Source organism: Gavia stellata, chromosome 4 (genome assembly GCF_030936135.1).
Source record: "Gavia stellata isolate bGavSte3 chromosome 4, bGavSte3.hap2, whole genome shotgun sequence".
NCBI classification, from domain to species: domain Eukaryota; kingdom Metazoa; phylum Chordata; class Aves; order Gaviiformes; family Gaviidae; genus Gavia; species Gavia stellata.
The window spans coordinates 13,209,185-13,235,636 of record NC_082597.1 but is presented as its reverse complement, the minus strand read 5'-3'; the positions used below and the strand labels follow the sequence as shown (position 1 = coordinate 13,235,636).

Genomic DNA, 26,452 nt, shown 5'->3' with positions numbered 1-26,452 from the left:
TGGTGCTTTTTTAATAAGATATGCTGAAGTAAATAGGATGAATATTTACTAAGCCTTATTTCATTCCTGAAAACAACTGTAATGGGCACACAGATAATGGAGATTTCTTGGTAAAGAAGTGACCAAAATGGAGCCTGTAACTATTAGCTACAGGAACTAGTTACAGGAATTAGTTAAAGGAACGTGTGGACGAGGCATTGTGGGACATGGTTTAATGGGCATGGTGGTGTTAGTTGATGGTTGGACTTGAGGATCTTACAGGTCTTTTCCAACCTTAGTGATTCTGTGATTCTGTGATGTGGTGACAGGTATAGTACCCCTTCTCAGAAGGAGAAATACTTTCTATCACTCCCTTTTACAGTCTGTGACTGCCCGGTAAACTCTGTTCATCCCCAAGGACTTTCAGATTTTCAGATGCTTACATAATACTAAGAAATCTAAGCATTCGCTAGGGGCACATTATGCTATAATTGTTATACATGTGAGGTCTTTATAACCATTACCATGAAAAGGATCTTGTTGATGCAGGATTTGAGAACTAATCATGCATATACTATAAAGATTGAAGTGTAAGTAGATTTTACCCCAGTTGAAGTGCTAAGAGACTACAATGATACATTAAAAATAAAAGCTAGTGTAAAAAGTGTACTTGCATCTATCTTTCCAAAGAAATATGTTCACATCTTTTCTCTCAGTGAGATAACTTATACTCTAGTTATCATCATACATTTGAATGTCCAATCATAAAAATATTTACAGATGAACATTAATGTCAATCTGAGAGCTACCCAAAGGTAAACGTAACATGGCAGTGATTAATTGTTTTTCTGTTAGCAATCTTCATGGGAATACAATATAAATATCTCAGCTTGAGATACTTGTCTCCCTTGTTTATAAAATATGCAAAATAATTATTTAAAAAAGGGACAGCTAAGCTATTTCCAGTTCCATATTACATATACCAAATATATATGGAAATAAAGAGTCAGAATCTAACAGTGAAAGGTAACTGGCTAGTACAGAATTTTCTTGTAATTCCCTCTGAACTCAGCTAGCCAGATAAGCATAGATTGCAGTCTGTCTAGCCATTGAATAAGGGAAGATAAAAGATGGATTACTCCTCTGAACTCACCTTTGACAGGTGAGGTGCTGTCAGTATTCTGAGACAGACTTTCTCATCTTATTAAAAAAAAAAATTAATAAGCCAACTCAACCATCTTTTTAAATATTGTATTGCTACTACTCTATCTGAAGGAGTGTAAACACGTGGTAGAATAATGACCCTCATAATAATGTTTAGTAAGTTTTAATATTTTTTTTTAAATAAAAATTCATTTTTTACGAATGAAGACAGAAGAGTTTGAAATGCAGAGCTTGTAGTGGGGCAAAATAGGATTGTTCTGGAAGCTGAAGCAAGTATACTCAACAAAGAAAGGTGGATTTACTCAGCAACGGTGAAGGAGCATTTCTATAAATTAACCCAAGGCCTATGTCTCATAATTCACTTGACAGTTTATCAGCCCTGAAAATGAATTCAGGCTATTTAGATGAAGGATGGAGGCAGTGGCTTCAAAGCACTATGAGGCAGCTCAGAAATATTCCTTGAGCTTAAGCTTTTTGTGTTCTAAAGGTTAATGGTCCCCAATCATGCCTTCCACTGGGTTTTATTAGTGTAAAACCAGCCTGCAAGATACTCTGGGTGCAGCATGAGAAAGGTAAACACCATGAAAGACAGTTGTTTTCAAATCAAGTTATCTTGTTATGTTTGGCTAAGGGAGGATGGGTTTACGAGTCTTCAAAGCCACCCTGAGGAACAACCAGGACTATGGGAAAAATCATACATTGTAGATGAGTTTTTACCACTGTTTGCTAGGTCCTGTCAGTATCTAAACAAGATTATGTTTGGAACAAGACTTTTCAAACATGCAGTAGATATGAACGTGTCTTCTAACCACTCCTTTATACTAATGAAATCTGGCATATGGTCATTTAAAGTTAGTTAAAAGCATTTTCAAATATTATGCTTAGGCCTGATCCTCTCTGCAGACATTTGCAGTTTTGGAGTCAGAGACCACAAACATATCTTTTGCAAATTGAGCAGCTACATGCACAAAGAACTCTTTTGTTGGCAAAGTAGTTTTTCATATACACAAAAACTCAAAAAGAAGATTCTTTAATTCATATTTTCCCAGAGTTAAAGGGACAGATACCACTTCTGTGAGATAAAATTCTGTTAGTAAAAGACAGATTTACTGACTGTAAGCAAAGCTGACAGAACATTTCTGTTATCTTTTTTCCTTTAGTTCCCATTAGGTTATGAGACATACTGTCTCAAAGAGGAAGCACAGACTGAATAGTCTGATAAACATGAGAATGATAGTAAGCAACATGACTTTGGTTGATACATAAAATTCTTAAATATTTATTGTAATGACCTGGATTTTCCTCTTCAATTCTTATTTTTATTTCTGGTTATCATGAAGTGGTGGTCTTTTTGCATAAGTTTCTACTCTACAGCAAGATTCTGTTTAGAATTTTGCATGGTTAGGGTAGTCTTTATTCCTGCTCCAAATGGCTTTATAGTATTGCTATGCCCTATGAAATTACCTCTCAGCAAGGGAACCGTGCTGAGAGAGTTCATGAAATGATTCCTGGATGTGCTGTGAGTGTCACCACATTGTTCTGTCATAGAAGTCATAAAAGTTACTGCATTTAATATGATTAGTTATTCTTCCTGGCCCAGTAGTTCTGTCCAACTTTGGGGGAAAGTTCCCTGTCTTCAATGCTGTGCAGAAAACTGTACTGGAGGGAGCTGTTGCAAGCATCAAAGATGATCACTTGTTGCCTTGGTCTTCCAGCTCCAGTGAGTTCTTCAGGAAGAAACTCAGTCTGAAAGTCAGGTTGGACTGAGATCCCTGAAAGTGAAGATTTACCTGTCCTGGGCTTGCAAGAACCTGTATGGAAGGACTGGTGGGGCAAGGGTAAACCTGAAGAAATCTCAAAAAATTAGAATTATGCCTAGACTCACCACTACTCTTTTTTACTGCAGCAAAATGATTTACAGGATGCTAGATATCTTTTGCCTTTCTTCAGAAGGGCAGTAGTAGTACTGCCAATATCATTATAAGCCCTTAGCGTTCAGTTCAGCTTCATATGTTATCTATCGTACAAAACACAAAGAATGCCAAGGAAATGGCAGGTTTTCTGTGTATTTTAGATAGCTGAAAAAGTTTATGTACCTTAACGTTTTTAAAACATACGTAGACTTAGTATTGTTGTAATGGGGGGAAGTATTGAATTCTTTGCTTTTAATCAGGGTATGTATTTTAAACAAACACTCTTGGAAGCTTCCTGATAACAAAATTGACCAACAAAACCAACACTATGAAGTAGCATTTAAAATATATATACCCATCTTCCTTCTTGTAAAGTTAAAATCCTGGCCTAGGTTCTTGAGCGTGCACATTTAGTCAGAGAGAAGGGCTGAACACTTCTTCAGCTAAGTAATAGGCCTTCTACTTCTAAATTTTCAATCCAGTTAAATTTTCATCATCCTCTGATAATTCTCATAATGTCTTGTGATAAGAATTTTGACTATAATTTTCAGACTTCGTACCCTAAATAAATAAAAAAAAATTCACAGTAGATAACAGAGGTTATTGCTTGAGGATATTTTTCTTTGCTCTAAAAACATGTTATGTAAATGATTAGAGCATTACAATGGTTATATTTTCTTTACAAATGAGAAGGAACATATTGAAGTAACACAAAACTGACGAAATGATTCACTTACTCTCCTAAAACAGGATAAACAAAATTCAGAGATTAATACATACAATATGTCATAAGTGAAAAGAGAGCTGCAATTTCTCTAACTTTATTAGAAATAAAAAACCCATGCAATACTTTTCCAGTACTCAAATAGTCCTTATCTTTTCACTTCTTCACAGAAACTGCTACTAGTTATTTAGTCATAGATTTTTGTATGGCCCAAGGGAACCATTGTGATCAGCTAGTCTGACCTCCTCTGTAATCTTTTCAACAAATTTTCCATCCTAGGAAATGTGTGCACAGAATTGCACAGAACAGAATATATTTTTTTTTTTTTTTAAAGTTCCTTTCATACCCAAGGTATTTCAAAGCACTTTACATAGTAATAAATCAAAAGCTGATCAAGCAAGCAGTTTGCAGAAAAAATCCAGCACTGCTTCAACAGACTACCAACCTTTAGTGCTCCATTGGAAGTGATCACAAATGTCAGAGATAGAGATGATTCAGAACTTTAAAAAGAAGAAAGGTGAACTCCTTAACCAACTGTAAAATTTACCATTAATTTACCCTCTGATATATTTTAAAGCCTTGCAGAAAACACATTTAATACATATTTTTCCCTAATTTGACTTTTTAGAATAATCCACACTTTTTACAGAACACCAGATTTTATTTCAGTGACTGAAAGGGAAGACATTTTAAATTTTTGATACAGCAAAGAATGTAAGCGCACACTGGGATGACCAAACAGGAATAAAAGAGCAAAAATTTTGAAATTTACTTCAAATCAGCTAGAATAAAATAATATTGTGTTTAGTCCAGGGATAGTGAAAATGGCATCTCACTGCATTAACATGAAATAATATTCAGCATTATTTCTTAAGTACTATGAAATCTTTAGATATGTAATTCTGTGATTACTTGGCATATTGAAATCAACCAATGCATTGCATTTTTCACATAGAACTTTAACATTTGTACAGTGCAAAAATATATAAATGCAATGGTTTCTTTATTATTTTTTATTTTATTACTTTTTTAACCTTTTCAAAGAAGAATGTTTTTCTAGTTAAAACAGTAGATATGAATTATGAGATATATATTTTATGCCAAAGTCTCTTACAAACTCTTCATTTGTCTTAATTCAGAAGTATCCTAGATGCTAACATGTAACACAGAAGCAATCTTGAACACTTCTAATTGGCTTACAGACTCTGTTGTTTTGTTTGACTTGGCCCCCATCATCCAGGAATGTAAATGGGACATCAGACCAGCATACGGCTTTAACATCATCTCACTCAATGCATCAGAACTCAGGAGCTCCAGCTAGTCCTGAAAGCTACCCTGTGCATTCTCAGTCCTGCAGAGCACACACAAGAGCATCTGCCTCCATGCTCACTTGGAGACGTCTGAGTCAAGTGCAAGGCTCAGCACCCATCTACAGCATAAACCATGATTTTCCTTTCTTTAACATAAGTGTAAAAATGTATGGTTGTTAGCAAGACACAGAACAACCTGAAAGCTCAGCTGATATATTGGACAAAGGGTCTAGAAAATCCATTATTATTTCTACTACGGATGTAGGCACAGCTACTGATTAATAAAAGCTCCAGGCTGTACGAAAATACATGCCTTTCATAGGACTATATGATAGATTAATCTGACCTTTTCAATAGCACGGCCCATACACAATTTCATACAGTAAACCCTGTGTCAATCGCACGTCTCTTTGACCTAGAGAATATTCCTTAGAAAAACATGAAGGGAATGATTTGCTTTGAGATTAAGAAACCTGAACAGAGGTGTCTACACTTAATCTAGGTATTTTAACTACCACTCCATTCTACAGAAATCGAATCAAAACAGTAAAGACTCTAGAAAGAGTCTGAACAATCAACTGTACAATCCACTGCCCTTCTTCTTCAGAGTGAGCTGGAGAGCTATCTACTCTCCTTCATTTTCCTTTTGGTCTGTCTATGTCCAGTCCCCAGCTATAGCTTTTGTTATGTCTTTGTCTTTTAAAGTAAAAAGTTTCTCCTCTCAGAAACTACTTTTTCCATAAGTACCTCTTTCTTAAGCACTTACTTGCATGATCAGGTCAGCTCTTCATTTCTCTTTTGCTACACTAAATACATTCAGATCATTTAGGTTTTGTGGCAGGTTTTCTAGAATTTGAATCAGTCTTACTGTTATTTTCTGAATACTTGCCAAATATGCAGGTTTTACTGAACAGAATATATCTTTTACTTCTGTCATGAAACTTCTTAGACTAGTGAAAACTCAAAATAATGCTTTCCAAGTAACTCCAGCTGACAACTGTCATAGGCTTTAAAAAAAGTGCAGTGGCATAAAGAAGCACAGTTAAGTCTTCAATCTTGTTTCAGTAGCTTACAAACCTCATTAAACTGTTTTTCCTTTTCATCTTAAAGGCATAGACTAAGACAGCAAATGTACACATATATGTTTAACTTTATGCATATAGTTAATTTCAACAATTTCAAAAGGGCCACTCATATCCTAACCTCAGCAGGTACAGAAACCTCGTTTAGGCTTTGACTCACTACAGCAAAATCAAATCAAAACTCAATTGCATTCTCAGTATTTAGTATTTCATTGCTTGTTTAGGAGTGTTGAGTCTATCCTAAAACCTTCTGGCACTTGAAATTTAGGCTAAAAAATTTCAAATAGCCTCTTCCATAAAAGACAGGAGCTTTAAATTCCCCGAATGGCCACCAGTCAATTACAAACAGGATGGACTATTGCTCAGATTGAGTGAACTAGGTCAGATGGGTGATTGTTCTGCTAGCAGGTTTCTCACCGCTACTGAATTTTCATGAAGAAACAAGGCAGGATAAAAAGAAAGAAAAAAAGAAAGAAAGTTAGAAGACAGATTTTCATTGATAGAGCTTGAGCTGTAAAGTTTAGAAAGTTTCACTGCTTTGAGCTGAAGAATGAAAAAAAGCTCTCAAATATCTAATGGAATTATTTAGTTAGTATGGAAAAGAAATAATTCATGCAATCTGTTCATTTGGCTCAAACACAAAAACATGAAAGGTAATAAATTATAATAGTTGAAGAGGTTACCAAGAGAAACCCATGAAACAATATTAAATCTACTTAGGTCAAAATAGCACAAATCTTATAAATCATGGTTTTTGCAAGTGTGCCTAATATTTCACGGAAAGCTCTTTAAAGTTCTTGTGGGTTGGTTGATTACATTTTTTGTTAGAAGAAGAAATGCAAAATTCAAGATTGAAAATAATGTTCATGCTCAAACCTTATACTGCATATCAGTTACATTTCTGTTTTCTTGCAATTTTTAGTCTAAGAGTTTGCAATTGAAAGCTAAAAGGGACAAAGTTATAAACAACTTGTAAATATGTATTTCCTTTAGAGCAAAGCATCTATTAATGAAATAAACATCTATGCTATCTCTGCTTAGGATCTAGCGAAGTGTTCTGCCATTAATATTATCACTTTGTAAGTGAAGTCATCAAAAGTAATAGTGCAGCAGCAGTTGAGAGGAGTATATGCTATGTATATTCTCATTGGCCTAGTTAACACATCTGTTTAATAGCCACCATTAACTACACATGAACACAGATTTCACTTGGTGACATTCTTGTCATACAAAGTAGGTCAGCCAAAATAGAGATAAACAGTTTGTAAAATATTTGCTTTTACTTAAGGGAACCAAAGATATTTTCTATGAGTGTACCAATAAGGACATGATATGTAGATGCTGAAATCCCCTCTATAACTATGAAAGTAGAAAACTAGAAGGCTGAGAAAAACTAAACATTCACATGAATGTCTACTGGCTCTCAAGAAATGAAGAATGTTGCTGTGGGCATTTTCATCCTCCTCATTCGTCAAATTCACCAAATATGTCTAATCAGATCTCTCTGCTTTCTGATGGTAGAGTGGCTATATAATGTTTGACTAAATATATGTCATTGAGATGCCCTGACTAGTCTTTTTGTCTAAGATCAACTGAGCCATTTTGCTCATAGGACTTCTATCATCTGGCCACATAAAGTATTGCTATCGTATTATCCTATTGGATCAGAGAGCACAGGTAGTTTGACAGCTCTAATGAGTTGCATACACACAGTCCTGAAAACTCAGTAGAGTTGCTATTTTAATTCATTCAAAGAAAAGGTCAGTTTACATATTCTGTCATACCGCTGTATAAGAAGTATATAGTACGTAATGACTAAAGGCCAGTTCCTTCAGTCATTAAACATACAGCACTTGCGTTTTGTTGTAAATTCCACAGTTAAAAATAGGTATTTATTAACATTTTCCTATGGTATCTATTTCCTAAGCATCACCTTGTCAGTGGAAACATCAAATGATTTCTTAAAATTTTCCTCTAAGCACTTGTTATTTAAAGTTAATAGGCCTTATTTTGATAGAAACAGATTTTGTGTTCACTAGGGCACCAGCATAATTCCTGGAGAGTTGAAGGCACAGAATTCTTAGGGGCAGAGAATATACTGATACCCAGACAAAAATATATATCCCAATATATTTTCTCATTCTACAAATCTACATTTTGGAAAAAGTGCAATATCTCTTCGTTAATATTTAGAAAACTTCTCTGAAGAACCATAATTTTTCTCATAAAATATGTCAGAGAGAAAGAACTGGAATTTTCTTATTTTGAAAACATGAAAAAAAGGTTGGTGACATATTCTCATTCATAAATGGACCTTTATCTCCCAAACAGTAAAATTACTCTATGGCTTCATTGACAGATGCTCTGACTGTGTTAGAAAGTATTGATGCATGTTACCGGACAATTTCTAATTAATTTGGTGTATTTCAAGCCATTACAGAACAGAGTGACAGACGGAAATGACCCAGTGGTAGGACAGAAAAAAAATTGTATTTGCACGTATAGCCCCAGCATGGCTGATCAGGAGTGAATACTGCACAATGACACAGGTACACAGGGGGGCTTTCGCAGGAGCTTTTTCAGTGCGTTTGGATCTAAGTCACTAATATTAACACCCTTGTCCAATGTTTTCTAAATATTCTATTCTTGTATCAAAAAAACCCCAAGCTGTGAAATATTTTTGTGGTTAACACTACGCAAAGAAGACATCAGAACTGAGTTATGTGAAAAGAACTTTCTAGTAAATGGTTAGAGCAGCAGTTTGAAAACAAAACAAGATTGTGAAAAACAAGTGTTCTAAAACACAGTAAGAAAAGCCTTGTTTTTAAATCTGCAATGGCTTATAATGTAAACCTGTATTCAGTGTCCTCTCCACAGGTTTTTGAAAAGGGAAAATGTCACTATAAACTGACCTTTTCCTGAAGCATTTGCTAAAACTTTACAAATGTCAAAACAGCAGTTCAAAATGAAGACAGCATCATCAAGAAGGAAAACTCCAAGGGTAGCTGTGCATGCAATTAAACAAAGTAACTTAAGGCATAAACTCTGTTTTTACTTCCACTTGTAAGATCCTCTTCAAACTAAGAGTCTTCTAGCTATATTTGAGAGCAAAATGTAGCCAATATATTTTTCTAACTTGCAATGTTCAACAGCTTTCCTGGCATTAAATGCTGTCCAAAAAATAATGAGAAAAGCAAACTAATAAGATTTAATTGCCACTGAATAATATGCAGCACCAAATAACACGATAAAATTTCAGGGCACTCAGGTGATAGTACACGTTGTCCAGGTTTTTTTCTCCTTTTTCATCTTTTATTGTAAAACCTTTTGCCTTTTGTATCACAGTCAGTATTAATACATTTTCTCTGTCACCACAGTAAATGAATCCTCATTTTGTTTTTGAATGGGTATTCACCATGCACCGGGAAGACCTGTCAGTTGAAGTGGAAGGCTGAGAGAAACAAAAATGTGTAGAAGTACTACCTAATTTTTTATCCAATCTTGTTTTCTCAAAATTGCATGACCCTAGGATGATGACTAAGATCATAGGTTTCTTCTATTTAACTATCAAAATGTCAGAGAGCTAGAATGAAGAGCAATATAACTGTATTTGAACCTAACAAAAAAGCCATTGCCTTTGGGATTACTGGGTAACTTTGAAAAAGAGCTGTCATGAGAGATTCTTACAAATGTCTTTGATTGAATGAACCAAACAAAAAACCTCAGCGTTAATCCTAACCTCATTCTTTTGGATACTTGTCCATCTCCTGCCTTTCATACTCGCTGTCACATGCATGAGCCTCACCAGACATTACAACCACTGTTCTTTGGAGCTATTGCAGAAAATAAACCCATCCGACCTCATTCATCAAAGCCTCTAAAATCACTGAAGTCTATCAATTCACTTAAGATGCAGGAATAAACAATATGAATGAAAAACAAGCAAGCAGAAAGTCACAGTGACTGAAGCTTGTAGGGCAGCAGATAGCACAGTAGTCTCAGGAATATTAACTCTAATATTAGTAAGAGTAAGTAGAAGCAGATATATGCTAATGTTTTTGTGCAATGAGTTTGAGGAAGAAACTATTTAAGAGCATTTATCCCAATATATCACACCAATTATTCCTTTACTACAGAGGCGTAACTAGTAAAATACCAAATACCTAGATTTACTTTATCGGTACATATTTTTGAGGACCATTGGAGGTAAAACTAGGTATACACAGGATATCATTGAAGATTGTGTGACTATGGTGGATGCACAGGTTTGACTGCTAAGTTTTTTCTAATAATTCTAAGAAAATACTTTCTACAAAATGTTTATATATCCCATAATTTTCATCATCCAGCCTTTTACTTGGGCTTAATGCATTAGACCAAATTAGTGACCTGCAGCGAAACTTCCTGAAGTTGCTAGGTTGAAAAAATGTTGGAGAAAGCCAAATATGACCTCCACGTTAACGGAGATCATGAAATAAAATAATTTCTTGTTATGGAAATTTAGAGGGTAGGTTGATAAAATGCAGACTGATGGGGACTGATAAATGCCTACAGTATAACATAAAGATATCCAAGCCGGTAAATTAATGCATTCTATCAGAAATATATCTTACACAAAAGTGTGAGGCACTGGAAGTCTGTAGAGAATCAGACTGAGTTGGATAATCAAGAAACAGACTAGATGTTATATCCTGTTTGAAGAATTATGCCTGCTGCACAGCTTTACGGCTGTCTAGAAGCCATTAAAGTGCATTTAGCTGGAAGTGAAACAATATTTTTCAGTGTTCAAATGTGGCAGTTTTGAGTGTGAGACAGAAGACAATTTAGGAACCTCTGGAACACTTGTTGGCATAATAGCAGCGATCCATCCTCCCTAAAGGAGCAGCCGATGTTTTCTTTTTCTCCTCCATTTAACTAGCAAAGTGCTCAGATGAGCTTTTGTTAAGCCCTGGTTTTGCAATGGCTGGGCTTGCAGGTCTTGGGTCCTAGGATTTTTTTGAGGCTCACCTGTTCTGCGCAATGCTTTGTCCCTTTAATTCATGCATTAGAAGGCGTTCCCTCTGCCTCATAAACAAAGTGGGAGTTTGTTTCCATAGAAACAACAAAAAACCTGGAGCTGTTCCTGTTTCCGCTAGTGCAAGGCCCTGGTTTGCTTCCTTAGGAAAAGCATACGGATCCCCCATTGTGCCCTCCATGGAGGGGATGCAAGACCAGTAGTTGCCCAGATCAAGTCTACTTAACTTTTATTCGACTCATAAACTGATCTTGCTACTCCTATGTTTATTGGGATGTAAGCCACAAATTTTGTATTTCATAATTACGCTGTTATTATCCCATCACCATTATACAGCTTGTGGCTCCAACTAATGTTTTAATATCATTGCACTTTATCCAGAACTAGACCTTTTCACATTATTTCTCTGGCCAAGTAATAAAATTATTCAATAATGCCAAAATTCAGCACCAAAAAAAGTGTCAAAACAATCAGGTTACCATATTATATAGAAGCTGACCTAAACAGAAGGAACAGTCATTTTCATATCACAGTTTACTTTTAATTTTCTTTTCCCTTTCTCTGCCCATACTATACATATGAAATATTAATTTCTGTTTGATGCAGCTTCACTAGTATTGCAGTACAGCAAACTCTGAATACTTTAACTCCTTTGAATCCTCAACATTCAGCACTTGTGTCACATAGTGATCCCCTAAGACTAACAGACTGACCGAAGTTCCTAATTCAAATCCCTAAGAGGTATGATATTTAGCAACTAGTACAACTTTTTTTTTTAAATGATCATATATTTGCACTATCAACTCCTTATCTCAGAGCTTCTACTTATAATCAAAGCTCTGGATTCTGCCCTGCCCTTTCCCATATGCACTCAACCCATGTGCATCTTGTTTTATAAGACAGACATAAAATTATTTGTACAGCTCTACAATTGTCTGACTGTTGCATTCATTAGAAACGCAGGTATTCTCAGTGTCTTCATCAGCAAATGACCTGTGAAAAAGTACAAAGAAAAGAAAGACGGGACATCCTTAAGGGTTTGAAAATGCAATGTTACAGTACAGTTTGAAAATTCCATATTTTTCATTGATTTTCATAAAATAGCTATTTTGATAATAAGCATTAAGCTTATTCTCAAAATGTGCTAATGGAGCATCATTCCCTGCCACATATCTTTCCATGTTAACTCTTCTGTTGTTTTTAATATCATTTTCCCTTTAGTTTTTATGTGTTTTCCTTCCAATCAATACACATTCATTTATACTCACTGGTACTATAACTTATCTGAATTAATTATAATGTCTGTCCTGTTGAGATCTGTTTTTCTGAAAGTTAACAGTATTACTCAGCTGAGTGGTTTCATTGACTTCAAAGGGCCAAACGATTACTGGTGATTAATAAGTACTCAACACAAATGCCAGGTGCAGAAAATCACTCCACTTATCACTATTTTCTGCCTTGTCCCCTTTCACACTTTTAAAAAATTCCCTGAAATTTTATGAGCTGTCTTTGTTATGCTCTTTACAGAGGGGAAAAAAACCCATGATAGTCTGAAATAAAAAAGCAGGTAACATCTCAACAATTCTAAGCCTCAGAACTTGAACTGAGACTCAGGGATAGAAATGGGATGCAGAGAAAGCATTCTGCTCTTTTTAGGGCTCAAATAAATGAAAAGGATACTTGAATCAAAATCTCTTAGTTGTTTCATATGTTCTTTGAGTCACTGTACAAGACTAGCCTTGAATAAGTTGTAAATCTCAGCAAACCAGAGGCTTCTCAGAGAAATTCCTGGTCACATGATTCATCACCTTGGTTGACTTAAGGGCCCTCATGAAATACAGCAAAATCTCCTGTCTCAAGACTTCACATATCATCTATAGAATGACAAAAAAAAAAAAAAAAAGCTGGCATCACCTTCAGCAGATTCCCTAGCTAGACAGGAGCATGAAAAATATAAAATCCACCTGCCTATCAGGGTTACATAGCTTTTACTTTCAAACAGCACTGCACGAAATAAAACAAAAACTTCTACTCCAGAAAGCAGTGTGCACACTCTGTGTGCTACAGATTCTACTCTTACCAGATAAATTAGGATAATCTTGTCAAGAATATACAAAGCTCTACTTCTTACATCAGGAATATAGGTCCTGTTGTCAATTACTTCATCACAGTGCTTCAATTACAGTTAAAGAATTGATCTTGTGATATCTAAGAAATTCATAAAAAAGAGAGTGTGGCTTGAAAGTATATCACGATGTGCACAACATCCATAAACAAATTGCTTCCTCATAGCAACTACTGTTCTCAGGAATAAAGAATGTGATCAAATCACAAACAGCAGCATCACCAATAAAATACTGAAGAAAATCACAGCAAGAGTTTCCCATTCAATTTTTTCTGCATCTTGGAAATGTGGAATAGAGGCGTTTTTTTTTCAAATATCTAGTTTCTCAGTTGCCTTAGTCTGATCTGTCTTAAATGAACCACGGTAAATGGTTACCAAAGCTCACACTATTTGTAAATGAGACCACATCACTTTTGAGATAATTCGCTAATCTCCACTGATAGTTAATGGACTAAGTATCTCTACAATATATTTTTAATAAGCAGAGCCTAAAGTGACTAGTGCTTGTGTTGGTGGCCGCATCATAGGTCCTGGAAGTTCAGTGGGATGAATTTAACTTTCTAATTTATGGCTGTACTGTGATAGGTATTAAGATCAGGAGATAAGAATGTAATTGAGGTCATGGATGGACAGGAAGCTTTAGTGTTTAGGACACAGACCTAGGAATGGGGAGATACCACTTCAACTTCTCGTTTTGCTCTTTTGCAGGCTTGGCCAAGTTATCTAATTGCTTTGAGTGAGATTCGGCTTAATTAATCATCTTTTCTGCAGACATCTCAGCTAGTTATCCAGACTCCCTGTGTGGTTAATAGGACAAGATGACTCATACCCTCAGCACCCATTTCTCTCTGAGGGCTACAAGAGGAGTCTAGCAACTAGTTCAAATGTAAAATTTGCATTATAAATGTACAAAGGTAGGTGAGAGGAGTTTTGTTCTGTGTTACAGATCTGTCTAGACTAGACACACCGCATATAAAAGAGTTTCTATTTTATCTGAATTTGAAAGCAAAACTTAAAAGTCACTTCAAAACATACCAGAAAACTGCAAAAAATACTTTGAAACATGCTAGACCCACTAACCATTATTTCTGTAACCATTTCCTAATGGCGGGCCTAAGTTCCTAATTGAATAATGGGGCCAACTACATTTTCTTGCTTGCAAAGGTGCTGTAAATTTACACAATAAAAATTGTGAAGTACCCAGATAACATCGTAATGGGAGAGATGTTGTATACACCACTACCTGTATATGATCTTGTAAAGCTGCTGAATGGCCTCAAAATTGAATGAAATGAATCCCCTGTACTCTACCGTTATGTTGAGGCTGAACATAATAAAAAATTACTGTCCAAAATTAAAATTTTAAATCTTTTATATATGCTTTCTGCCTAGGCATGAGTGTGCCCTATAGTTTGCATATATATGTCTAGAAAATTCACTGTGTATTTATCATCTTCTTTCACCAAGCAAACATTTGGGAACAAGCAGATTGGCAAGCAGATAAAGTGAATGGAATAATAGCTATTTTTACAAATGGCCTTTTGACATTCATGATTCATTGATCGAATGTTGATTTTCTTCTTCCTATTTCATATATAGGAAATTTGTACACCTCTTTATGCTGCTTGCTTGAACCAGTTAGCAGAGGTTAAGGATTGCTGAATTTTTTCTCATCTGATATTCAAAAGAGCAATCCCATCTCGCATGGAAAAAAATAAATGCTTACACTAATGGTTAAAGACATGTACTTAACATCAGCTAGAGCTTCTGGAACATCATGCTAATGCATTCCCCATCAGTGGTAGGTGCAAGAGTCCTAGAACCACTGATCCATGGGGCTTCAGTGGCTCTATCAATTTTGTTTATTTAAGGGTTTGTAGGGAGTAGATATGCATTCTGGATTTTCTGCTTGAGCAGGTACATGGCTCAAGGCATCATAGCACTACAAAATTATCTTGCAGTTTTAGTGCATCTTGCTGGCTGAAATTCTGTAGAGGAGTATTCACAGAAGGAAGTGAAGATTAAGCATGGCTGAGGTTGATGCCAAATGCCAAGAGCTGCTTCAGAGCTACTGGTTGGTACACCCAGTAGAAACTCTCTAGATGAGGTCAGCAGATCACAGGCCAAACTGTTACTTAATCAGGAAATGAGCTCAGTCACATTTGTTTACCGCAATCACAAAGGTTTATATGCCATGTCAGACAAGCGCTTGGTTTCTCTCTCATTTTGGACTTCAGAAAGAGAAGAATTCGGGACCTCCTCTTTGTTCAGCATGTCAGTTGTCTTCTGATGCAGAACATCCAATGAATATTATGTTACAAATATAAATGTAGAAAACAAAACTTCTTCAAGTTAGTAATCATACATTTAATATAAAACTATAATGTTGATTGACACATTGGATTTAGTGTCTGCTTCAGTGACAAATCAAATCACTTGCTAAGAGTAGCAGCTTTAAAAAAGCCTATTGCATATTTTCCAATAAATCAGACTCAGCAATCCCGCTGTCTGTATTATTGGCATCAACTGGGTATTAGGTATAGTATAATCTACTAATTAGTAACATTCCAAACAACTCAAGATAGTAATAATTTTAAAACCACCTCGATGTTTTCTTCAAATATAGCATATTGACGTACTGAGAAAATTCATTAAGGAAATCTATAATTCCTGAGATCCAGTTGTAACACTGTATATCGCAGAAGTAATAACAAAAAAAAAGAAATCTATTATTTCAGTGTCTGTCCTGTCACACATGTTTGCACTGGAAACATAAACACCGACTATCATTTCAACATGCAGAATATAAAGTGCTCCATATACACGAGAGACCCTGCAAGCTTGCTGAGCTGTAAGCAACCATGTGAAATCTTTAATACAAATCCATAAATCAATGTATAAAGCTTCACCTGGTTGCTTATGATTAGTTCCTACTTAAATGGAAATGTGCTCTAAATAATTTAACAGAGATCAAATTACCTTCCTGTCTTGTACATGTGGCCCTCTACACATTTTCTTTAATATTGTATGATGTGCCCTGCATTTACTTTAGGAAATTATTATCCATTCCATCACTTAGAGTAACACAGTAACAATCCAAATCAATTTCTAACATGCTAAATGAGAAATATTTTAGATGCCAGCAGTAGCAGGAAAACTAGAACATAAACTGACAATCTATTTGCACAGACTCATCTTGCACTGTATATATAGAAAAGTGCTTACCACAAAAAATTTAAAAGCTTTCTATGCAGTTGGTGGAAATGCCAACAAAAGGGAAATGTTCTCTAGAAAATCCAAGGGCCACACAAGCAATCTTGCATCATTACAGCACTCCTCCCACAAAGAACAATCCATTTATGAGCAATTAATGAAAAGAAGTCCTTACACCTTTTCTGGTCTGTTTTTCCACTCGTCCTGCTCACTATATACTGCTTTCTTATCTCTGTCAATACCAATTAGACTTGATAGTGGAGGAGACACTGAATTCTACACTAGATGAAGTCCTTTTCTTGCAGAACAAATCTGCTTATTTGATCAAAAAGATGCAATGGGAATGTTTGGTGCTCGTTAATTGTCTCTAGATGTAGATCAGAAAACAAAGAGAAAAAAATGAGCAAAAAGTATCCTGAAACAAACAACAAAAGTAAATACACACAAGACATGGTGTGTCAAGGCTCTACAACTATTATCATTTAGCATTTGTACTTCAGCAGCTAGAGATACCTGTCAAGACTGGTGCTTTCAAATTATTTAGGTAGGTAAATATGCATTTACAGTTTTCTATTTTTGAAACTGTTTTTCTAAACAAAGCAAGCTATCCTGCTTTGCCATCTTGAATGATCAGAGAATAGAAAACCCAACCTGAGACTAACATGTCATGGCACAGGTTTGCTGAAGCAGGGTCATATTCTGACTGTCCACTTTATGCCTAACTTAAACATGTAATACATAAAATGAAATATCTAGCATTACTGTAATCATTCAGGCAGCCTAAGTGATGTTCTTGAGTCTGAGACCACCACAGAACTGTGGTGAAGGACTCCAACCTATAGAGGCATCTATTTCTCCCCCTTGATTGTAGACACATTTAAAGGAGGATTTAATGCATTTAACACATTTAATGAAGGATACATTGAATAGGAGGATACTCTACAGGAAGCTAATACAAAACACTAAGCACAGGGAATTTATGAACAGGCACCAGCCACACAGCCTGGAGCCTCAGAGATATCTTCTTCTGGTTACAATTCAGAATAGCAGGGTACTTAATAGGAATGATTAACAGCATGGTTATTAGTAACCATAGCTGCAAATCTCACCTACTTCTGTATCTGGAAATCGACACATATTCTGAGTGCCCATGAAGTAAAGGGTAAAGATGAAGTTCATGCCTCCTTATTTTTTGGCAGCTTTAGTTATGGCATCCTCAGGATGTCCTGAATTAACCTCTGGGATGCATGGCTTCATTTTCTCCTAGGTTTTGTGCTACATCTTAGAATGAACACTTTAGACTAATTCCTAGGGAAGCAGGATCTGCTTCATCCAAACTCAGCAAAAGATTTGAGTAAAGAGAAAGACTACATTTCACACCCATACTTCATTTGGTTCAAATATTCTTCAAAAGTTATACTCCACTGCAATGACAAAATATTATTGGTAGAAATTATATGAATACCTGCACCTTTTTGCCTCTTGGTTCTGCAGATACTAAAGAATAGCTTTGCATTGACTTCAATGGCATTAAAGACCAGGCTTTACGTAAGTATGCAACCAAAATAAACCCACTTCCCTGAAACTTCTGTTATTAACAATCATTTCTAGATGACCCATTATGATTTCCTTTCAAAAAAGCTACTACCTAATTATAATAGAAAGCTAAGTTGAGTTTCATCTGAAAAAGACAGTACTGCATGGCACTTCATGAAGGAGGAGGATTAGCTAGCTAATATGCCAATCCTTCTGCAACTTTAATTCTAGAAATGCGTATAAGCAGATCAGAGGCAACTGTACTGTGCTTCAGCAGTCATGGCCGAGGCACTTGCCAAGTCCACAGCGGATGCTGGGTTAGACTTTTGCTCTGTTTCACAGCTGTGCATGGAGTCTGAAAGGCTGCCACTGGAAATACTTAATGTGCAGGGATGTTTGTCCTTTCTATGAGAACAAATACTCAATCCTTTTTCATGTGAGATCTTCATACTGAAGACCCCAACCTATGCACACATATTTTGAAAAAGCTTTAAAAAAATCTTCAGTGATGTCAGCAGGTTTTGCATTTTTTAAATGTTTCTTTATCTTTTATAGAAGCCCATAAAATACCTCAATGTGCAGAAATAACAAAATGTCTCAATGCAGTGTAGGAGCAGAACTAAGGCTATTTGATGAAGACAGACACAGGAAGGATCTTAAGTTCAAGTTGCAAGTGAGAAATGTTAGATCACTGACTTTTAACAGTTCAGAAGAAACAAGAAACAATTTCTCTAAGAAACCTATTTAGTGATCAACCTACATGGTGACATTTTATCCCTAAGGACAACAGAAAAGGGAAAGCAGTAAATGACAGAATGATGACTGAGTGAAGGCATCAAGCCTTACAAACAATGAAACATTGAAACACCAACTAAAAGTATATTCAGGTGACTAAAGGTCAAAAAAAAAAAAAAAAGAAAAAAAGAAAGTGAGTGAGTTCCTTTTTGGGACCTTACATAGAAAGGCAGCTTCACACAACTTTTTTTTTTTGTGACTGCTGTGTCTTAGGGTTGTAAACTGTTCTACTCTCCTCCAAAGGACATGTAACAGTCATTCTAAGAAAGATTGTTATCTGCCACTATGTCACATAATTGTGACATCTTACAAGAGTCACAAAATAAATACAAAACTATAATTTTTCATTCTGGCCACATTTCAAATAAATGGCCAATAGTACATGATCTATAATATTTATGAACTATTAGAACTGTGACATCGTTATTGGCAAACCATCCCTTACATTTAGCAGACGTTGCATGTGATTGTTACCACAGGATATAAGGGAAAAGGAAGGAAGGGAAAAGGAGGGAAGAGAAAAGGGGGGACGGGACGGGACGGGAAGGGACCAACAGCTATAAACTCAGGAAATAGTAAACGGGACATATGAGGTAGGTACTTTGTTTTACACGTGATATATGACATAAATACATTTTACACTTTGTCTTGTCTTGTACTTCTGATGATACTCTTTTCTGCAATCCCAGGTGACCTGCCATGTACTGTATTAGAGTTCCCTCTACTGGCTGAGTTACTGAAGCTGTTCCTTAAGAATTTGCTAAGTAAAGTAAACTTTTACTTTACTTTTACTCCCTCTGTTTACTGACTTGAAGTTCTTACACTGAAAAATAAAAGCCTTCTTTTGGTGACGTACTGAACCAGAAGACCAGCCCAGATACACACAGCAACAGATTTCCCTTGTCAATTGTCTTAGAAGGAATATATTGTTCAGTTCACTAATAATGCAGTATTCAATGCAAGAAGTATTGAACAGGGAATGTATTTATTCCACAATAGAAGCTTAGGAAGATTCCATAATCTGAAAGCCTCAGGGAAACGTGAGGATTTGCAAGGGAAATAGTGTTTTAATGTCAATGATATATAGGTTGCATGTGCACAGATAATTGCTTAGTCAACAGTTTAAAAAGTTATATTGGTTTTAGTTGTTGCACAGGAATTCATTGGAGTGAAGGAGGATTCAACGTCTGACTTCCTTAAAGAACTCTGCAAGCTTAATTAGGACTAGTCAAGACCTTTACTGCATTCTAATAAGCAGCGTAATTTCTTGGCCATAGTACTTTGCAGCTGCTGTTTAAAGTTTCAGATCCTCTGCTACCACTCATCTCTTTCATCTTTAGTAGTAATAGTTTCAGAACATACTGTGACAATTGTTTTTCTGGGACTCAAAATAAAGAGTGAGCCAGATGCCACTCGCAAGCTTTGCAGGATTCATCACTTCTGAATCACAGTTGATTATGCCTGAAGATGGTGGATGAGTTACTAAAATTCTTGGAATTTCACCTGCTACCTGAAAGTTCACAGCACAGAAATACAGGAACATGCTTATAATTTTCAAAGGCATATGGCAACCACTGCCATACCAGCAGGAAAAATCCACTTACTAAACTGTGAGAAAGGAAATATCCTGCTTTTAATATTAATTATTGGAAAATTATAAAATGCCAAGCAGTCATAAGGTCCTTTCTAATTTCATTCTGATGCTAATTTATCATACAGCACTGAAATCCACAATGAAGTCTAAACTAGGCTCAACTTCTACTTCATATACTAGTTGAGATCTACTGCCTGGTCTTTGAGAGCTTGACTATCATTGCTTAATTTTAGGGCTTTATGTACTTTCATGTCCAAATCCTCCATAGGAGGAGATTCACAGAGTTTGAATGTCAAGAATCTATGTGGAAGAGCAGATGTGAGAAGGAACTGCATACAAATTACAGATCAGCTAGGAAAGAGTTGCACAGCATCAATGAGGCTATGTATTTCCCATTTCCTTCTTAATGAAGAAAGGATAAATCACTAGAGTTGCACATATGCAGATTTTGCCCCAGACTGAATTTGCTTTTAAAACAAACACCTCAAGTTTTAGTAAAGATAAAGTATTAACTGGATTTTATAGGGTTAAATTACATGATTTTATAGGGTTAAATTACATGCTTCTGCAGATTCCCAAATCCATTTGAGTTGTGTGTTCAAACAATGCCAGTGTAACACACTACGCTGATACCTGCAACTGAGTCATTCTCTCCTGACTAGTTATGAAACAGGTGAGAGTCCATAGCTTAAGAATATTTAATGAAGATATTATGTAGGGCTTTGCATTTTTAAGATCTTCAAAAGTCAGTCCTTGTCGATAGCATGGTGGCTGTATACCTTACACACAACCAGATATTTTTTAGAAGAAAACCCTCTTAAGACTTTATCCTTGAAAACCATTTAAGAATATTCTCCATGTACCTGTATGTGGTTTCACTAATGTCAACAGGACAACACAGATTTAAGCTAAATCTCCATTCAGCTGCTTCTGCTACATCAGGGCCTACACTGTTTTTTTAAGGATTGATGTATGTTGGTGGTGTCAATTCAGTAAACTTGCACAAGATTATATTATACTTAAAAGTAACCAGGCAGTTTCATGTATTATCCGTTTTTAAACAGGTGCAAAGACCGACTATTCAGTGTCATCACATGCATTAAAATAAGGCTGACTGGCCTGTGTTAATAGTATGCAGTCCTTCATGAGCTGAGGTGACAGAATATAGAGAAAGCTGGAGTGTTTGAAACATATTATAGAATAGAGGTTAGAAAGGATAAAGCAAAAAGAAAATATGAGGTTGGAAGGATAGGAGCCAGGCCAGGGCCCAATTTAGCAAACCCATCTATAAAGCACTCATTCTGCATACAAGTCATCTACTATTGAGATGATGACACCAAATGATCCAGTTGATCTGTAAAGAAAATGAATAGCCCAGAGAATTGAATGACCTACATGTTAGTTAAACCTTTTGTTTTCATCTGGAAAATTGAAGTCATTGAGATTTCCTATAAATTAAAAAAAAAAAAAAAAAAGGTATGGAATAACCTTGCCTGCCCCTCTTAAACTCATTTGTATTTCAGAAAGTCCCTGAAACAGTTCTAAACATAACAGAACATTTTTTTTAATTAGGAGGTCAGTGTATCTTCTCGCAGAATAGAATTCTGCACCCTTGGATTCCTGCTCCTTGTCAACTGTAAATGTAAAAAATGCAAAGTTTTAGCTAAACAAGCAGAAAAAGTGAAAAGACAGGCAGCCTCAAACAACTGCCTTTGCTGTGAAACCGCTGACCTGGGCCTCCAACAACATGGCAGTGGTAAAAACAAAAAGGTGTTATATGCTTTGTAGTATTAAGAATAATGGTGGGAAATTCATGATACCAAAGCATGCAGAATGAAGGGCAGAAAAGGTTTTACAGTAGTACTGACAAAATACGAGAAGTCTGGTTTTGGTTGACCTTAACATTAGTACAGCATGATATGAATTAAACAAACCAATGTTAACCTTATCTGCTGAGTTAATTTTGTTCAGATATGCCGATCCTTCCAGGTGGATTTAAATTCACACAGTCCTCTAAGGAAACACTTGCTTCACATTAAAACAAAAATGCCTTATGCCTAATTAATCTTGATGCTTAGGTTTCTCAAATGAAACTATTGCCTAAAGCTAATGTTTGCTGTACGTGATAATGGCAAAAAAAGGATCAGAGGAAAAGCAAAGAGGCACACGTAAGCTGAGTTTTCATATATATGGGTTCCGATATGTTAGTCTAAACATTTAAGTGGTGGAACATTTGAAAAAATTTAAAATTGAATGGCTGCACCAAACACCCAACTTCATTGCAGTTGCTCCTGACCTGCAGTGGAGAGTCCCAAAACATTTGGCATCTCGTACATGCATTGCCTTTGATGCCAATGGCTGTGGGAGAAGGGATTACAGCTGCTTTGAAATCCCTCTCTCTCCTGGCAAATCTATGTTGACTATAACCACAAAGAATAAAAATAATTAAATGGAAATTTTAGCAATGTATGAAACGAATATTTTTTTAGATCCATTCAACACAGGTGGAGATATATGGCTTTCTGCAGTATCAGCATGACTTCCCACCTCCTAAATTAAATATAATACGTCACAGTCCTCAAAAAGCTATTCTTTTTCAGTATTCATTTCTAGAGAACCATTGTGATGCGTGATATAGTGGGTTTCAATCAGACAGAGATGTGCTAATAAACTACTGCATTATCATTTCATAGAACAACCAGGTTTTGCTAATTTGTTTCACACCAAACTTCCTAGCTTTAATTAGTAAGAGGAAAATATCCATTCAATCTGATTAAAGATCCCCAGGTACACTCAGGTCCGTCTGAGGAGGTTCTTGTGAAGATTATGATAATGAGTAATTACATTAGGCTAAAAGCTGTTTTTATTCCATTGTCTAGAATGAAGAACTTGAACTGATTCCTCTCAGGAAAGAAAAAAGGATGAAATATTAAATTATAGGCAAATTCTGGTTGGATAGTAAAATTTACCTCTGCGTTTTCTCTCTACTGTTTTTTTTTAAAAAACTCTTTTCCATGGCACACGCTCATACCCTGTGTACGTAGGACAGCAGAACCTCTCTCCTGCCTAAGACTGACAGTGACCGTCTCCCTGGAAGTGTTCACACACTCTGTAGTGGGGTTTTTTTCTTTCTTTTTTTTTTTTCTTTTTCTTTTACAGGCTGCACCTCTTTGATAAGTACTGACATTTTTGACCTAGATCTAAAAGGAAAGACATTACAACAGCACCCTTAACTGCTTAGGAAACATGAATACATTTCTCAGATGTTAATTTTAGTGGCACTGAGCTCTCATGCCAAGTCAGATGCTTGATTTAAGGTTTCGTACAACTGAGAAGTACAGTCATAAAAAGGCACTTTCAGCTGACCTTATTTTTTTCTCAGAGACTTTTAATCCCTCATTACTAAGAAGGAGAAGATGAAAGAAGCCCTCTCAGAAGTGAGGGTACACCGGGGCAGGCTTGCCATCTACCACATCCCACAGAGGAAAGGACAGCCTGGGCAGCACACAGGTTACCCACATACAGGCTGAAAGAGATGCACACCACGGTCAGCCCCAGCGTCTCGCCTATCCAGACTGGAGATCAACAGTTCCCTTCTAAGTTATGCTCACAAAAAAAAAAAGTTGGGGGAGGGATGCATGCTTGCCTGGGCCTTACCCTATTGTGGTATTTTGACAAGACTAGGTTCCTACCTAGATTTAGGAACACCAGAATTGTCACCGGTCCACTGGTCCAGACAAAATCTGAGTGCCACTCATAATCCTATTTTTGTTTTTAAAAGGGAATAATCTTCATCTTCTTGGCAGCGGTGGCCAGGATGCTGGAATGAGTGTAAGAGCATGTGTGTGTCCGTGTTTGTGTGTAACCAGAGAGAAAGAACAGACAAAAGGTATTATCCAAAGTGCCTTTCTCATAGACGTTCACTCTGGTGGGACGAAGAGCTGCTCCCTGCATGCCTTGTATGGATTAACCTCGTAGCTGGTTCCATGATTTCTTATTACCATAGAAAAATGGATCAGGATGCATCCTTAAGGAAGATATCTAACAAGTGCTCTAAGTAAAAACAAGATCTGTGGACAGTATTGCCTTATTAATTTTTAATGATTTTTGCATATCATGCCAAATTATGCTTGGACACACAGCACGTGTTAGGTAGGATAGCAGTGGGGAAAGAGTTGGATGAGAGGAAGTGGGAAGCGAGCTGGTTCTTTGAACTACTTGCTTCCAGACCCTTCAGCTGCCTGAAACTGTAAAATGTATCTAAAGTGGTTAAGGAGTCATTAAAGACATATACCCTCCATTGCAGTGTGCAAACGCTATATACATTAGCATATTTTTTAAGCAATCTGTTATCCCTGGGACAGATGGAAACAAATTTCCTATGGACAGATCCACCTTCTCTTTGTATTGGTTCTGCATTTACTTCTGCTTTAAAGGGCAAGCTCGTATTTCAATGTTACCAGGTCACTGTCAATGTCACCTAGCTTTGCACCAGGATAAAAAGTGTTCATTACTGAAACTGCTGTTTCTCCAAATGACAATACTGCCCTGTGGAGGTACTCTGCTGTGTCTAGTTTTGTTGAGAGCAGAGAGGCTGCTGAAAAGGCTGCTCTATCCACAAAGGCACTTTCTGAGCACCAACAGCCAAACTCTCATTCATGGTGCTGAGTTGTTTGATCACAAACAAGTGCCCACGACAACCTTGCTGCAGGCTTCTAGATGGCTGTGAGACTCAATACCAAAATCCTTCCCCAGAAAGGCATTTTTAATGAGTTGTTATTTATTACAGGATTTTAATTTTCCTGAGGTGGAATGCTGGTGTATCAGCTTCGATGAAGCTGACATCTGTGGTTATTCTGATTCATTTGGAGTGGACTCATGTCTGTGTTTGCCAAAATCCACAGCTGTTTTACCCAAAGTAAAATCTCCTGTGGAAGACTGGTGTTTGCAGGTCCAGTTATTCAGTCAAATGGAGATAGGCCTTTTCAAAGGCTTTCAGGCAGATCCCTATAAACACAGAAAACCAAAAAGCTATACTGTGACTGACAGTGAAAGCTAACTTACTGCACAAGAAACATATCCATGGAATCATGCTTTCTACCCCAAAAGCTCTTGTGCTGATTACTTTTCTTTTGATGTAAAGGCCTCCCATTGTGCATTGCTATCTCTTATCAGTCAGACGTTCTTTCCAAACAAAAATAATCGAGTGAAAGTTCTGGACACTCAGATAAAGCCATTTCTTTGAAAGAAACAAAATTTTCCCACCTAAGGTGGCGAAGAAGAGAGAAGAGAAAAGATCTGAGTAAAGACATTATATGAAAGGCATTATACCCAAAGAACTGTGCAAGAAGCCCCACTTTCTCTGAAGTGACCTTCACTGCCTTCTGGTACCAGACTATAGCAAAACAGCATCTCGCTTAGGAAAAAGAATTGGTTTATCGCATGGCAATAAACTCCTTGCAATCGAGCTGTGAGGAACTACAAGACATCCAGCAACTTCCTGGCTTCCAGGAAGGGCTCCTCTTCAGCAGGAGGAGTCATTTGTAGCTGCTGAGTTTTAAGGCTCTTTTAAGGAACTTTTTCTCTAAATGCTTTAATCTTTATTGAGTTAAAGTGGTTGCCGGGACAGAGAATGGTGGTAGTTTCAGCATGTCAGTTCCCTTCAACTCACTGGAGGTAATTAGAAATCTATTGAGATAAAATGGGTACCTACTATGTAAGATGGAATGGGAACCTCATTAAAAAGCTTCTTGTAAAATAAGCAGTCTAATTATGGCCATTGAATTAAGACAATAGGAAAAAACAAAAACAGTGCCTCAGGTAATTACCCAGAGATTTCTCACAATCTCCTTGCACCTGTGGTTTTGTAGCTCTTTGGACTAGGGATTTTTACTGTACAGACTATGCACTTGTACAGAATAAAACCAAACCAAAACAACAGCCCAGCTTGGACTGTTCTTCTATTGTTTCATTACCTTGACTGAAATATAGCTTTAGCTATAT

The 26,452-nt window shown here is 36.5% G+C and overlaps 1 protein-coding gene across 1 annotated transcript in view; it reads right to left on the bottom strand.

Moving 5' to 3' along the window:
• Positions 1 to 26,452, bottom strand: part of MAGI2 (membrane associated guanylate kinase, WW and PDZ domain containing 2) — a 765,547-nt gene that overhangs the window by 458,201 nt on the left and 280,894 nt on the right. The window lies entirely within an intron of this gene.